An 18056-nucleotide genomic window follows, 5' to 3' on the forward strand; every position below is an offset into this window, starting at 1 on the left:
AGACGTATGAGACCATCTCAAGTAGCCAAGTGTATGCCAAAGAAGTATGGTGGTTCAGGAGATCCGTATGCACATATGTCACTCTTTAAGCAAGTCTTAAGAGCTGAGCAGATAACAGATTTCCATACACAATACGAGGGATTTGGTCTTACTCTAGAGGGTACGGCATTGACATGGTTTCAACCACTGAACAGAGGGGGATTCCATGACATTGACCATTTGCTAAGAGAGTTTGCTGAGGAATTCTCAAAACGAGGGATTAAGCACAATACGGTCTCACAAATATATGCTTTTAAACAGAGAGAACACGAAAAAGTGAAGGAAGCTTCACTTTGCTTCAAACAATACATTGAGAGATGTCCAGTACGTGAACGACCACAAGATGACAGACTATCTGTTCTCTTTATTGAAGGATTGAGAAACGACACTCTCAAGAAGGACTTGCACTTGAAAGCTTGTACAAGTTTCGAGCAAGTAATGAGAGAAGCATTGTACTTAGTGGATAACTGTACGGTTTATGGAGAGGTGTCAGCGGATACAGATTTTGCATCCAGTAGCTCTTCCTCCGTAGCGAGCGAGACTACCACTAAAAAGAATGTTCAAACAAAAACCATGCCAAATGTAGAGCAAATGATAGAAGATGCTCTAAAAAGGATGGCACCATACCAAAAACCATTGCCAAAACCACTGAAATGGTGTGTTATTGAACAAAAATGGACAAACCATCCAACAGAGGAGTGCTATTACAACAAAGGGTATGTAAGGGAGCGTCAGTATACACCTCCTGCTCAATTAGCACCACCTCAGGTACATCCAGTACCTCGATACCCAACGGGAAATGTACCAGGACCTATGGGGATAGAAAGACCGCAACTGGTATTGGGACAACAACCACCTTTACCAGGAGCAAGACCAGTGGGCATTAGATATGCACCAACCTTAGAGAATCAGGAAGAACAAGCCTTAGTGCCTGTTCAAGCCTATTATGAAGAATCTGGTGCACACATGTCTCCAACTGTGGATTACCCACCAGAAGAACCCAAACAACCAGAACCATGGGCCATGATTGGGAATGTTGGAACACCAACAGTTACAAGTGCTTCTGATGAAGAGAGATACAATTTGGACGCAAGAACATTGATGTTCATAGCTCATGGAGGGTTAACAGGACAAAGACCATCCTATCCACAAAGGACGAATCAAGTGGGACCAAGACCAGCACTAGGACCCTGTTACAAGTGTGGAGGTGACCATTTGATGAATGTTTGTCCACATACGGAAATCATTAGAATTAACACTTATTGCACTAAGTGTGGGGTTACTCACTTCATTAAGGATTGTTCAAAGAATCCAAACAAAGTGCAAAAGACGACATTGAATATGCTAGAAACTATTCCTACCAGCAGTGGGTCTGAAATGAAACTCTGATACGAACGCAAGTTGTTACTAGAGCTCAAGCTAAGAAAACCACTAGAGAACCTGAGAATGCAAAGTTGGCGACTGAAGTGGTTAGTCAAGGACCACGGAGTCAGAGAAACACATGGAAAGCTAGAAAAGCACGCATGAACTTGAGAAAAGAACGTGAAGACGCTATTCTAGCTGAGGAACTAAAGCGAACTAAAGATAGATTAGAAAAACTTGAGAGTCAAAACGGGAAACGAGAGATGAGCCCGGAAAGAACGAAACAAAAGAGTATCAAAGAAACAATGAGCTTAAGCTCAGGGGGATCAGTGCTAGTTGACAAAGTACACGAACCATTGGACGCACTGATGAGAGCTTACGAAGCTAGGTTAAAGACCAACCAAACACAAGAACAGAGATGGATGACATACCCAAACGCGGAATTGGAAAAGCAGAGACTTGAAATGTGCCAGAGAATGATCGAGACTGCACAAGCCTTATTAGAACCACCAAGAGAAACAATGAATTGTGGAACGGAAAAACCCAATTCAGCAAGAGACTATCATTTCACTGGTAGCTGAAACGACTCCCAGTGCACAAAAGCCTGAAAATACACACAAGGATGACCGCATAGTATTGAACACAACCGATCAGGAGATAGAGAGTTTTCATCCAGTCTACAGAGGATTTACGGAAGAGATGAGGATTACAATGAATTTTGGAAACAAGTGAGAGAGGCAAACTTTGCAAACGAGCTAAGTTGCCAAGCTAATCAGACAAATTGGGAAAAGGACATCAGGAATCCTCCCATAGTGGAATTTGAGGCAGGATCTCAAGTGGAATTGGATCTGCAATCTTACTGGGGAGATGGGGGCTCTGTTAGAACAATGGAGAGCAAACCTCATTCACTGAATACCTTACCTTCATACTTAGGAGAGTATGAAGCAAAATCCGAGATTAGAGCACTTCCCTCACGAAGAATCTCATCAGAAAAAGTCATGGACTCGCAAGGATTGATAGAGATCTTGTCAACACCAGTGACATGCACTATCACTCTAGCTGAGCTTTTGAGGCTAAGACCACATATGTGGACCACTGTAGGAAAATGCTTGGAGAAATTTGGGATAAAAGACCCAGCATCGAGACTGCAAGAGGGTATACAAGAGCTGAGCAAACCACAAAAGAACGCTAAGCCTGTACCCTTAAACAAGTCCGGAGAGTATTGCGAAGGTGAAGAGGGGAATACAACCTTACCAGTTGAATTCCAAGGAGTGAACACGATGACAATACTAGACAGCAGAGCTGGGGTAGCCATTGCTACAAAAGAAATCTGGAAAAAATGGGGGAAACCAGCAATAAGGAAGACTAGGTTGAAACTCCAATTAGCAGATGGACACATGGAGAAACCTATGGGGTTATTAGAGAAAGTCGTAGTAACTTCTTGCGGCATTGAATACAAACATACTTTTGCTATTGTCGATTTTGGCAAGGAGAATAACTATGATATCATACTGGGAAGACCATTCATGAGACAGTTGAAAATGGTCCAGGATTGGGGCTACGATCACATATACCTGAGAAATATGGAAACCATTACACGTGTGAACCTGAGAGACCATAGCTACAAAGATGTGAACCGAACATCGGTAGAGGAGTTTGATTCAGCTACTTTGGCGGGATCCGAATTTCCAGCTTGGTTAGGTAAGCCCAAGGAGTTATGGATGTGTGGAGCCTCAAAATGTGGAAGTCTGAGGCGAGAAGAATATGTTTTAGAAAGGGCTATCGAAGACGAAACTTATATAGGAGAACCCTTTCCAGAGGACACGCTTGAACCATTAGAATGGACACACATTCTAGCAACCCTAGATGTTTGTGCAATTCCGGATGGTCCCACAACGAAATTTTGCGACAAGGACGGGTACGACGTGGTTCCGTACTTCATGCTGAGAACTATACTTGAAAAAGAAACTGAAAAGAACAATACACTGGAAAAGGAAGAATCCAAGAACAAAGGTAAACAACAACCAGAGAAAAAGAAGAAGCAATGGCAACCAAAAGTTTCTATACAACCGGATTACTCTTCGACGAGGAATTCTCAACATTGGATAAGGAAGACAAGCAATAATATAACAGCTCAACCTTGGGAAAAAACGGAGTCAAAGTTGGTATGGAGACCAAAAAAGGTTGTGCCAGAGAACACAAAGGTGGAAAACAGAGTCTTCAATACCAGACAACAGAGTGATTCCAGACAATCAAGGACAGTGAAACAGATCTGGATTTTAAAGAAGTTCATGACAGACAAAGCTATAGCAAGCAAATTTGGATCCCAAGGATTTGTAAACAGGAACTCCCTTCAGTACAATCCACGGAAACTCCTAGGTATTTCAAGGCGAGGAAATCAACACAAAGAACAAAGCAGGTTTGGGTCGCAAAGAGTTTGTGGCAAGCACAAGCGAAGCGGAAGCAGATTTGGATTGTGAAAAAGAACAACAAGGTAAAGAATCCATCTACTGATTCTACTACCGAAGTGCCAAAACCAACCCAAAACCCGACCACCAATCCTTCAATCAAACAAAGAGCAACTTTATTGGAAAGACTGTTGTATCATCGCTCTACAATTGCATTGGGAACTTATGACCAAAACAATTACAATGCTTCGCCCACAGACACTTCATAGTCGTCCAGGAGGACTCAGACTAGGAGGGGGGGAGGTATACAGGTATACAGGAGCTACAAAGCAGCTACAAGCGAAAAAAACAAAGAAAAACAAAAATTATATTACAAGGGCAGTGTCTTACATGATTTTGCAATTTTTATGTTTGATTGCGGATATTGATAATATTTATGCCCTTATATACCTTGTTTTGCAACAAGAAGAGATCAAATGATGAATTTGGGTCTCTAGACGTGTAAATATCACTAAATAAGAGTGTTTTTGGAGCTAAAAAGTGGAAAAAAGTGGTAATCCAAGTCCAAAAATCACAAATAAGTGTATATTCATATACATAGGGTTACCAGCTATTTATTGTGTATGTTTGGAATTTTTTGGCTTCAATTTGCTATTTTCCTTTATTTTTTATGATTTTCTTAATAAAAGTAAAAGAAAAATAAAAAAAAAGCAGGTGAAATGAGATCGGAAGAAAGAAAAGAATAGACGGTGATGGTCCTAATGACAAGGGCAACCCATGGTAAAAATTGGGTACAATTTTGAAAAAGTTGCGGAAAGTCCGAAACGGCAGAATTTTGGCAAGTGGACGGAATTCTAAGAAAATAGGTCAAACGGAGTCCGATTTGGGAAATTTCAGATCCTAAAGCGCATCTCACAACGAGATAGGAACACATGACAAATTTGGTGGCAAGTGAACCGGGAAGTCCGAAGTCAAGTATTTTTCACATCACTTTCAAGCTCATTCACACTATTACCTTCTTGGAGAAGAGCAGAGAGCCACAGGAGCACAGATCTTCTACGACCTTCTACGACTTCCACGAGAGCTCAGAGGGCACCAGACATGAGAGGTAGACTCGTTGCCATAAGCTTTTGATGCTTATCATTAACTTTTGTCGCGAAAACTGACCAAAACCAAGAAACAAGAGCAGACGGGGAATGGGGTAGAATGCTAGGTAGTGGCACAACCGCCTAACCAAACCTTGCAAGAACTTATAGGTGGGTTACCCTAGTATAGAAGATGGGTTTCTAACACTCAAAGCTCGAGAAAGAACGACTGGAAAAACCCTAGGTCAACAGAGCCTGCAAGAGGCAAACAGGAAAAAGTTGTTGAAACAACACGAAACTTCACAGGAAGTTCAACCACATCAAGGACAATGCAACCATAGAATATCTCCAAGTTTGAATCACAAAAAGTAGGTCGGAACAACCGATTTGGCTGTGGACACACAAAGCGTCATTTTGGCATAACGACTGAAATTGATGACCGAATGAAATGAAACTTCAGAAGCAGCTTCAAGTAACTATCGATGACTTATGTCTGCAAGCAAAACCCAAAAGAAAGCTGATTCACTTACCGATGGTGAAAAAGACGCTTTCGGGCAACCAAAGGGAGAAAGATGGAGAACGGGGAGCCAAAGTCAAGTTCAACTAAATAGATGGCTTCACAACATATCCAATGAGCTGGAAATGCAACTCTCGAGAAGAAAAGTTGAAGAAATTCAACTCCAAGGCAAAAAGACGACTTCGGAGACTGAAATGCCTATAAGGGGGCTTTTTAGCTAAACTGATGACTTTTTAAGTTGAAAACTAGTTAGCAGGGCTTAGGGCACTAGCACAAAGCATTCTTTGCACAAAAAGACCAACATTTCAAGAAAAGACATCATACGCGTATGATGTCTCACAGCATGAATTTCACATCCATTTCAACATTTGAGTGCATAGCCTCATTCCACATGTTAATCACATCCTATGAACCAAGTATCATGAGAATTGGAGTTAGAAAACCCAAGGAAAACCAAAAAAACGCAAAGTAGGCCATAAAATTGATTTTTGGTCCTAATTTTGTCAAAATAACTCCAAACTCATTGAAACTTTGTAGGATTGTTGTTAAACACATCTACAAGCTATCTGGAACCAAAAAGCACCATTTTGACACAAAAGACATCATACGTGTATGATGTCTATTTGCAGTTACAGAGCCAAAACTGCTCATTTGTCATCATACATCCATTATATATATCTAATACATGCTACATATGAAATTTGGAACCATTTGGTCAAGAGGATCACCCCATTAGCCCAATTGAGAGAAAATCCTTCACCTAAAGCCTATTTTTGGCCCAAATCCAACATACTCAAGTCCAAACCAAGATTTGAGTAGGAACAGTCCTTCACTAGTACATGGGGAGTCCACAGAACCAATCCCATGCAAAATTGATGAAAAGGACATCATACGCGTATGATGTCTCCAGAGCCATTTTTAGCCCAAAATCTATCCAAACTTCATAAATCCACTGAATAAGCCTATCTAAAGCCAAATCCAAGCTTATGGAGAAATTTGGTCCAAAAATACACTAAAAGACATCATACACGTATGATGTCTCACTATGTGATTTTGGCACCTCAGGGCTTCAACCACCAAACAGAAGTGATCTACATGCCATTTGAAAGTGAACCACCAAGTTTTATCCAATTTGGATCATAAAATCCAATTCCCTTTCAAAATTTTGCCAAGAGCCGGAACTGGACTAAATTGGCCAAAACTTGACCAAATGGGATCCAAACTCAAATCCAAGCATATGATAATCATGTATACACTATCAGCTACAAGCACAACCAATATGAAGTCATTTTGACACAAAAGACATCATACGCGTATGATGTCTCCAGCATGATTTTGAGCCCACTTTGCATATTTTTTCACCTACCTTGCATCCTTAGGCCCTGAATAGCTCATGTTTCAATTTTCAAGTCATTTGGATAGTTAAAAGCTTCATTTCGGCTTTCAGTACTAAAAAGATGCTAACTTTTGAAATTGGAGTTACAGGATCCATGGATTCCACCAAGTCATCGGCAACGAAGAGAAAAAGACCGACAATCAAAGATGCTATTGCAGAAGCGAAACCATTTGAAATTCTAGCAGAAACCCTCAAGCCAACCAAAACTTGGGTGGAGGAAGCAGTATTGGAGAAAGAGGGAATAAAGATCTACCAGGGGACTTTCAGAGATCCTCAAGGGCAAGCGGTGGATGTACCGATGATCCCACAGGAATTGGTAGATTATAGCAGGTCAGAAGACATCAACAGGTACCTGGAAAGGGCAGACTTGCACAGTTTCTTCACCTCGAGACCATCAGGTGTGGATACAAGAAGAGTGTACGAGTTGGCAACATCCATTCAGAAGGATGGAAAAGCCACATTGACAGCCATGGATGGAGAGAAGGTAGAAGTACAGATCACTCCACAGCTAATTGCAGATGCATTGAAGCTGGACAACAAAGGGAGCTCAGTCAGGGAAAGAAGGGAGGCCATAGAGGTCTATGGGCCCAAGAAATAGAATGCGACCTATGGAGATATGAAGGACCCAAGAGCGGCAACCCTTTGCCGACTGTACAACCAATTTCTTCATGTTTGCAGTAAAAGACCGCAAAAGTATACGACACCACCCCATGGCATTGCGACCACCATCACATGGGCATTAAAGAGCAATATGCCAAAAGAGGTGAATTACGCTCAACACATCCACGAGCAAGTAATTGCCATGCACAACGAGAAGCCAAAATACATAGGAGGAGCGGAAGTTCTGACAAGAATAGCTTAGAAGCTATTGGAGCTAGAGATCAGTGGCCAAAGGCTCCCTCCCAGAATGAGTGGCTTAGAGAAGCCGACGAGGAGGAAGAACAACCCGAAGTATCCAAGAGGGCATCCACAAGAGCACGTCGGAAACTAGAAGTAATTTCAGAACCTGAAGAGGATGTGGACGAGCCACTTAAGAAGAAAGTAAAGAAGAAGGTTGCTCCCAAGCAAACCAAAAGTCAGAAAGCGGCAAGAATGGAAAGATTAGTGGAGCAGTTTAGAACGGAAAGAGCTCTAAAGGGTGACTTTGAAGAAAAGTGGGTGCCAGACCCCACTAAAGTCGGAACTAGCTCGGCCAAGCCACATATTGATCAATACGATCAATATATTAAAGCTTATGAGGAGTCAGAGGCTATTTTGGAGCAGCAACCTGTCGAGCCATACACTGAAGAGGAGGTACAACAATTAAAAGCTGAGCTGAAAAAAGACGACAAGGGGAAAAGGAAAGTAGATGGGTCTACTAAGCCTCAAGAGAAAGATGGGCAAGCCGACAAAGGGAAAGCCAAGGAAGCTGAGGACAAACATCCCTCTATGACTGATGTACCAAGCCCGAAGAAGACGGAAAAAATTGTGGAAGAGACCACAGTAGAGGTGGACACAGATGTTTTGGAAAAGCCAGAAGCCGAGACCAAAGAAAAGAAGATAGATTCAGTTCAGCAAAAGAGAAATGATTATGAGGATCTGGTAGAGATAGGATACACCGAAGAAGAGGCCCTTGAGGCAGTTTATGGGATCACCCTACAAAAACAAGATGAACGGAGAGGGATGGAGAAAAAGACAAAGAGTAAAAAAGAAAGTGAAGAGAAACTGGACGAATCGAAAATACTAGAAGAGCCAAAGCCAGTGGAGGTGGTGGCAGAAAGAGCTTTAGAGTTGACAGATGATGATGGAAAAGACATGCATATGGTGCATGAACTGCTCAGCAAGATAAAAGAAAGGTCCAAGGCAAAGGAAGTAGAGATTGAGACAGACAAACAAAGGGAAGCGGAGTTGTAGAGAAATTTAGAGAATGCTATGACTGAATCTGAAAGTCATAAAGCATCACTCTATGACGCGGAAAACGAGAGAGACGGCTTGATACTCCAACTAGCCGAGGCTTCAAGAGAAGTAACAAGTGCACAGGAAGCAAGGGAGCGGATAGAGGATGAGTTGGAGGCGGCTAAGGATGAGCTCATTGAGCTAAGGGAAAGAGTCGAGCTCCAAGAAAGAACAATCACTAGACTCAGGTCTACCCCTAGAGCTAGCAGAGCAGGAACCGAACAAGAGGGAGCTATCGTACCAGTTTTGGAAGACCAGGTCCGGAGCTTACAAAGAGAGCTAAGATTAGAGCAAGTGCAAAGGTTGCACATTGTGGAGGGATCATTGGCCGCAGAGGAGAGGCTCACATTAGAAAATCAAACACTATGGACAGAGAATGAGGCCCTCCGCAAACAGCTCCAAGATCTACAAGAGCAACAAAGGAGAGAGACAGAGACACCACAAGAAGAATCAGGTGGAGCAGCCATAGAGCTACCAGAAACTGGAGAGGCAACCACAATTGAAGATCCAGCCCCAGCTCAAGAGGTGGCCTTGACTTCAAGAATCTCTGAAGAAGAAGAACAAAGGCTCCATGACCAAATAGAAAAGTCAGCAGAGGAGAGTGCCAAGGCAGAAATGGAATGGGAGAGGAGACTCCTAATCTCCATTAGACTTCAGGGACTAGACACAAAAGTGCTCCATGTACAGTGGATGCAACCCAGCCTGCCTTTCCCTTTGATGAAATTTGAAGTGCTAAAGACGAAAAAGAGACTAGAAGGGGAGCAGTATGTCGCTCTTTACGAAGGCGACATCACAAAGGAGGAACAATCAAAGAAGACAGTAGATTCACAACCTAGATGGAGGAAAGGTTGGCTGAACAAATACCCAACCTACCTCATCTACTTGGTGGAGGCACCAAAGGAGATCCGGGAGGATGCAACCTTCTGCCCGGTGCCAAGAGTCAGAAACTGGAAAGAGCATGGCAGGATTGCAGAAAAGAAGCCAAATTGGCTTAATTATCCTAGGATGCCAGGACCAAAGGCAGGAGAGAGAATAGGTAAAGCCTACATGGTGAAAACCCTAACGGGCACCATCAAGCTCTTTACTGGCTCTCCTGAACTTTCATGTCAGATGCTCAAGAAAATCTGCAGGACTCTCTTAGCTTGCATTGAAGTGTTCGCGCTAGATAAGGCCACGACCTCGAGTCTACTATCGACGGCCGACACGGTGTCTGATATGATGTACTATCTTTCATTGCAGCCTTCTCCAAAAGTGTTACACCTCCTATACCAAAGGATTATGTTTTTGCCTAGCTTCCACATGCAAACATTCGAAGAAGCTTTCTACACCGGCTTTTTCACCCACGAAAGCAAAATATTCGGCCCAACCTTGACCATCGGCAACCTACGATACGAATCACATTTGCAGATGCTCAAGATGACAGGACTTTATTGACCAAGCATAAAAGTCATGTCAGGGACGACATGAACGCAGAGGGGGGGGAGTGTTGAGCCATCAGAGGATCACACCCACATTTTTGCTCACACTCATCATTTTGTAACCATTGATTGTAATAAATGTCTTTCCGGCATTAATTTTGATTTGAGCCATTCATTAAGTAACGGGACTCAATTGAGTTTCCAGCTCGTAATCCCGAAGTAATTTCACTTGCTGATGTAATTAGTTAGAGATGTTCTCACCTCCAAGGCTGAGGTATATAAGCCAAAGTTTTTGTAACCTAAAGGGGGGAGATTATCAATCCAAATCCATCTAGGTGTCTCATTTTACCAAAAATCATCAAATCAAGGTGGCCTTAGTATAAGCACAAACAATTTTTTCCCAATTTCTTGGTACATAGGCATAATCGATGATTGGAATTACTTTGCAGAAACATTAGCAAAGTGATTTGCATACACAATTGCAATCAATTTCTTGATCTGTAAGCATGCACACACAAGAATTTTGATGTACACACGCATCTTAATTCATTGCCAATTTCCATTGCACTTAGTCGATTTTCTTCTTAATCAAGCTTTAATTATGGCACACACACATGAATCTTTGTCAAAACTAAGCATAAATTCAGCACGCACAAGATTCAAAGACCATCGAAACCAAATTAATCACCCAAAAATTGAATGGAGTGGGTTAATGCACTTACGATTGATTGCATCCAAGCTATTCCTTGCTCCACGTGTCCAATTTGTCCCAAAATTCGACCACTTAATGGCAAGAAATCAACTCTCAAGTAAAATTGAGGGGTTTGGGGTGAATTAACTCAAAATCATTCGATACACATATCAAATTAAACCACATTGAGGTACACACTCAAAATCCTACACAATTAAAAGAAATTAGTCATGAAATTACTTTTACCAAAGCATCTTCTACACCTTTAGCTTAGGCAACTGCTCCCCCCGGTAACGACACCAAATGTAGGAGATAGTCATAGCATAGGCCAACTTTGACAAAATCATCAATCTGGAGAGAGCATCACCCGGCTAGGGCATGAAAACATCACACAATGGGCACACAATGGAGTGTGAGAGAGTCATCAAACACAATGAGTAAGAGGATTCAAGAGAATGCTTCTCCAATGCAAGTAGGGATTAGTCATGGCTAGACTAACTCTAATCATCAACCTACACACAAAAAGCCCATGAATTGAATCTCAAAGCACCCTCTTGGCAAGCACACACTAATTGCATTGGTGTTGGCCTCTCCAATCACCACATGCCAACCAAGGTACTTGATTAAAAGCTCCACACACAAGGGTGAATGGTACTTGAATCTCATTAAACCTACCCACTTATGAGCACACAATATGGCACAAATTCCAATCAAAAGATCAAGAGTGCACACACACTTCACTAATCGACCTCAAAGTAAGAAGTCATTACCACACCCAAATATAGACTAATGACAGGGTAAAATGACTTCATGACATGAATGTAATGTAGAAGAAACAAGAGTAATGAGAAAAATAGAGATTAAATTAATCAAGAATAGCTTCTCTAATTACAAATGATTATCACTAGCCTTCTAAGCATGAACAGTAAGCTCAAAGTTAGGGAGGGCATTTATAGATTGAGCACTCAAGTGTGAGCTCTCACGAATGACTACTCAAGAATGAATCCTGTTTGCACAAAGCATGGATTCCAAGCCTTTGTCTATTACAATCAAAGTTAGGGAGGGCATTTATAGATTGAGCACTCAAGTGTGAGCTCTCACGAATGACTACTCAAGAATGAATCCTGTTTGCACAAAGCATGGATTCCAAGCCTTTGTCTATTACAATTAAATTAGGCTCTCCTCCATAGGATATACAAATGTAAGCCTAAAACTATACAAGACTAATAGAAATAATTGTAGCATGTCCTCATATGTTTGATGCATCCTTGGTCCATGTCTTAGCCATTGCTAAGACACACACACACACACACACACACACACACACACACATAGAGAGAGAGAGAGAGAGAGTAGAGAGAGAAAAAGTGTTAAAATAGTGTAAGCTAGATTAGAAACACACACACACACACACACACACAAAAGAGAGAGAGAGAGAGAGAGAGAGAGAGAGAGAGAGAGAGAGAGAGAGAGAGAGAGAGAGAGAGAGAGAGAGAGAGTACATACACGTTGTAGAGAGACATGGTTAGAGAGAGTAGCGAGAGGATAGACTGTTGAGGCAGTAAGTCCAAGCCATATATTTAGGATTATTTGTAGTTAGGTAAAGGCGAGTTTGAGTGTAGCTATCTTTTTGTTATTTACTGACATGGCCCTCTTACTATTTTGGTGGAGCTAAGCTATCTACTCAAGTTTCTTAACCAATGATGGATCCAGAGCCACAACGTACACTCTTTTTGCGAGAGGAGTGATCGTTGCAGGGTTTGTTTGGCTGCTACACTCTACAACTGAAAGGTTATGGTAAAAACACAAGTGAGCCATTCATGATTGGAAAGTGTATAATGTAGCTTCTTAATGTATTATCAAATGAGTGCAAATGAGCTCCTAATAGAGGAGAGGAAGAGATATCTTGCTTACATCATGAGTGAGGTGTTAGAGATCATTCAAATCAGCCCAAAAAGAGAGTATCAAGTGGAAAAACTCGTGTACATCTTTTTGGGACTTTTTTTGACCTATCTATTGGCTTCATGTGCAAGTGCACTATGTTTAGAAAAGTCCACATGTCATGTATACATATATGGGCATCATTTGGGATATGTAATCATGCATGTGGACTTAGGGAGAGTCTCCATAAGTGTGGTGCAAAATATGTCACGCACCGTAACAAGCCTCCCCGTGAGAGTCATATGTAGTACCCAAAAAGCAATTGTGTCCTCCCCTAGAGATTGTCAACTAGGGTGTATGAATCCAACGTCAAACATCCTATTTGGAAAATTGTCAACTGGGTGTAGGACCAAAATGCCTCCCCTTGAGAGAATGTATGCCAATCAAGGTGTGTAGGCTCAAAACAAATATGGTGCTTTCAAATGATTTTGTGTATGTGCATATGGTGTGGGAAGGCCAAATGTGTTGTTGATGCCATCTTCAAATTTGCAAAGTTGTTTGTTGAATCGTCATCAAATTTTGCTATGTCTTCATGTCATACAAAGTTTTTTTGTGTTGGTTGTTGTTTTTTCCACCTTCTTCTTTGATTTTCTTTGTTGGTGTCCTTTGATAATACCTTTCCTTGCTTGAAGTGTGAAGGAGCTTTTGTGTGTGTAGCTTAGCGCAAATGCTTTGAGAGATGTAACATACATATAAAGTAGCACAATTAAGCTCATATGCACGATGTCTTTGTGCATGTACACGAGGAAGGTCTTATCTTGCAACAACATAGACTAATCCTTCATGTTGCAAGCATACAATATCATCTCCAAGATGGAGAGCATCCATTGTTTTGTTTTGTGGTGCATGAGTGAAGTTGTACATTTGCTTGAAGCTTGCCTTGAAACTTTTGAAGGGCTTGGCTCTTCTTTGCTTTTGGTGCACGATCAAAAGTGACCCTTTTGTGGCATTGGCTCTTGGTGAATGAGGCCTATGGGCTCTGCTGACAGTGACCGTGGGAAAAGCCTCTTAAGAAGCGGATGCGAGGTCAAGTGGGAAGGGCCTCTTGGTGTGCTACTAGCTGGCACGGGTCGGCAAATGGGAAAGGGGCCCTTGGGGTGGTATGTTGGGGTATAAAGCCCCATGTGGTCGCCCAGGTAAGTAGGCGGGCCGCCAGGTATGTACACATATTCTTTTGTAAAAACCTAATAAGAACTCACTATGCTCTACACATTACAGTAGAGCGAGCTCACCATATCGTCATGCTCTTCTTCTCGCACTCTCTCTCGCGTCGCACTTCCGCTCGTACTCCTTCAACTGGTATCAGAGCTCAGATCGAGGCTCGGGGTAGCACTGCAAGAGGCTAGAGTCACCAGCTCAGATTGGAGTGAAATTCGACAGGTGAAGACACGGCCCCAAATCCTGTGCGAAAGCTCGAAGGGCTTGGTGTTCTCAGAATTTCATTCTGAGGTCATCTCGGCCACCATTCGGCTTCGACAAAGGTCTGCGCAGGCCATTTTCGACTACGTGGTCTCAGCGGGTGCAGATCCGACTCTGCAAATTTGGGGTTTTTCGGCCTACAACTGCAGGTGCTAAGGATATCGACACTCCCAGAGTGTCGATTTGTGGCTGTCTACACATCGAAGGACGGCTCACAATTCTTGGAGGCGTGTCACATACGACACGGGCGCATCTAGACACGGACTGTAGGCGACATCCACTAGTTCATCAGGTAGCTTGTGTTTGCTACTTGATACTCGAGATTTCATCCTGACATTGCAAGTACTTCCACATGGGATGTATTGTCAGAGATGATGTATGTCTGTTGAGGGTTTGCTGGCTATGAGTCACGCAGCAAACAACCGCCGCAGCGGTTACAACATACAGTGGGAAATTTGTGGATGTATGACTTTGTGGGAAGTCTATGTACTGTCAGATTTACTGCAGCCTTTGTTGAGGGTCGAGTGAGGTTTTATTGAGCTCTAAGGGATTCTCGAATGTTGAGATCCTTTCGGTGATACAGGTCTTGGTGCGATCCCTCGAGCATCCTTAGATAGGCAGCTAGGATGTATTGACTGTGAGTTAGACAGTTGGGATTGCATCTTTGCTTTACTGCCGTTGAGGCATTGTCGCAATCTATGCTTACAGGATAGTGACAGGACAGTCAGAGACAGTACAGGTGCAGGACAGGCACAACTTACAGTGTTAGAGAGACAGTGTTTTTTGAGCTGTTTTTGGTCTGTTTTTTGAGACTCTGCCGAATTTTTCCCAGGAAAGTAAACTATTGTGAAGCGTAGCTATGGCTAGATCACAGGACACTGCTCTTTACAATATCAAGAAGCTAGATGGAACCAATTTCCCATTGTGGAAGCAGCAGATTTGGCACGTGTTGGTACAAAAGAAGCAGATAAAACCTATAAAGCTCAAGGGGATAAAACCAGAAGATATGGACGAAGATGAATGGAGCGAAATGGATGAATTGGCACTTTCTACCATTATGCTAACTTTGGCAGAAAGCGTTTACTTCAATGTAGCAGACGAGATGTCGGCTTATCAAGCACGGTTAAAGCTGAGTGATCTTTATGAGAAGCAGAGTGCAGCTTCATAGGTATACTGGCTTAAGAAGCTTGTTGACTTGAAGATGAAAGAAGGGACACCTATGTCCAATCATCTGAATGAATTCAACACAATCTATAGTCAGTTGTCAGCTCAAGGTGTCAAGTTTGATGAACCTGTTAGAGCTATGTTCCTGTTGATCACATTGCCGGAAAGTTGGGACACTTTTCGCACAGCTTTGAGTAATTCTGCACCTCCAGATGGTTTGAACATAGCAGGTGTAGAAGGAAGTCTGCTTACTGAAGAAACCAATAGAAAGACAATGGAGAAAGGCAAAGGAATAGCCTTAGTTGTCAGGGGAAGGACCAAAGAAAAGTACAAAGGTGGAAAGAGGAATCAGTCTCGTAGCAAGTCCCGCAGTGCTAAAGGCAAGAGTGACATAGAATGCTACCATTGTGGCAAGAAGGGTCACATGAAAAGAGACTGCAAAGAATGGAAAGCAGAAAAAGGCAAAGAGAAAGCTGAAGACCATGGTGAGAAGAACAAGTCCTCAGTGAAGATTCAAGAAATAAATGTGACAAACACTGTTGCAGAGGATGATAGTCTAGTGTCAGGAGACATCTACTTCTTGAAGAATACAATGGACTCAGCTCTTCTTACAGCATCTGATGGAAATGCACTGAGTGACTGGATTATAGACTCAGGGGCATCACTTCATGTGTCTCCAAACAAGGAGTGGTTTACTTCTTATGTGACCACTAAAGATCATGTTTGGCTAGGCAATGGGCAGACATGTGAGATCTTAGGTGTTGGAGATGTTCAATTGATGTTTCAGAATGGCTCTTCTTTCACGCTGAAGAATGTGAGACATGTTCCCGCAATTACAAAGAGCTTGATCAGCACATGTTTACTTGATGATGCTGGCTACGTCACCACTTTTGGACAGAACATGTGGAAGATATCCAAGGGTTCTATGACAGTAGCACATGGAGTAAAGTCTGGAGGACTTTACATGATTTATGTATCAAATGTCTCTAAAAATGTAATCAATGTAACCGAACAGCCGAACGTTTCTTTGTGGCATAGCCGGTTAGGACATATGTCCAAGAAGGGAATGGAAATCTTGTCTCGTTCTGGTTATTTTCCTGGCTTTTCATTTAATGATTTTGAATTCTGTGAACATTGTTTGTATGGTAAGCAAACACAGCAGCCACATAAGCATAGAAGCAGTAGAAGAGATACACATTTGGCACTTGTTCATAGTGATTTGTGTGGACCTATGCCTAACCTATCTCTAGGGGGAGCTTCTTACTTTATGACATTTATAGATGATTACTCGAGGAAAGTATGGGTTTACTTTCTCAAGAACAAGGATGAAGCGTTTAGTGTTTTCAAAACGTTTGTGACACTTGTGGAGAATCAGAGTGGCAAGAAGCTTAAATGCTTACGCACTGACAATGGTGGAGAGTATGTTTCAAAGGCCTTTCAGGACTTTTGTGAGTCAAAAGGTATAAAACGTGAACTTACTGCTCCTTACAATCCTCGTCAAAATGGTGTTGCTGAGAGGATGAATAGGACCATACAAGAGAAGGTCAGAAGTATGTTGTCTAATGCACAACTGCCAAATGGGTTTTGGGCTGAAGCTGTATCAACAGCTGTTCATCTTGTAAATAGATCTCCTAGCAAGGTTTTGCAGAAGGATTCAGTGCCAGAGATGGTATGGTCAGGCAAAATGCCCTCATACAAGCAATGAGCCTTCATGTTACAAGGAAGCAGTGCAAATGAAGGACTCCGGGAATTGGCAATTGGCCATGCAGTCAGAGATGACAGCTCTGCATAAAAACAAGACATGGAAGCTAGTTAAATTACCACAGGGCAAAAAGGCTCTACCTTGTACATGGGTTTACAGGTATAAGATCACCGCTCATGATAGTCAGCCAAAGTACAAAGCAAGGCTTGTTGCCAAGGGCTTTAAGCAAGAACAAGGCATTGAATTTGATGAAGTCTTCTCTCCGGTGGTCAAGATGACTACATTGAGATGCTTTCTTGCATTGGTTGCCATATTAGATTTTGTGTTGCACCAAATGGATGTCAAGACAGCGTTCGTGCATGGTGATTTAGATGTGGAAATTTACATGCAGTAGCCAGAAGGGTTTGTTGAGAAAGGTAAGGAAGATTGGGTATGCCAGTTGTTAAAGAGTCTTTATGGCTTAAAACAATCACCGAGGGCATGGTACCATAAATTCCACAAGTTTATGCTTTCTCAAGGCTACAAACGTAGTGAGTTCGATCACTGTCTATATACAAAGAAGGCTAAGGATGGTAGTTGGCTGATCCTTATTTTGTATGTGGATGACATGTTGATTGCTGGCAAGCACTTGGAAGAAATTTCAGCTTTGAAGTCAAAGATGGAAAAATCGTTTGACATGAAAGACATGGGTGAGGAAAGTCATATACTTGGTATGCGCATTGAGAGAGACAGATCAAACAAGTTGATTTGGTTATCTCAAACAGAGTATATTGACAAGGTTTTGCAACGTTTCAATATGGAGAAGGGAAAGGCACTGAGTGTTCCATTGCCACCATATGTGAAACTTAACAAACAAGATTGTCTTGTGTCTGAGGAAGAACAGGCTGAAATGGATAAGATTCCATATGCGTCTGCAGTGGGTAGTTTGATGTATGCAATGATTGCTACTCGCCCAGACATTGCATTTGCAGTGGGAGTA

Source organism: Adiantum capillus-veneris, chromosome 2, assembly GCF_014529385.1.
Source record: "Adiantum capillus-veneris isolate H3 chromosome 2, ASM1452938v2, whole genome shotgun sequence".
In the NCBI taxonomy this organism is placed as follows: Eukaryota; Viridiplantae; Streptophyta; class Polypodiopsida; order Polypodiales; family Pteridaceae; genus Adiantum; species Adiantum capillus-veneris.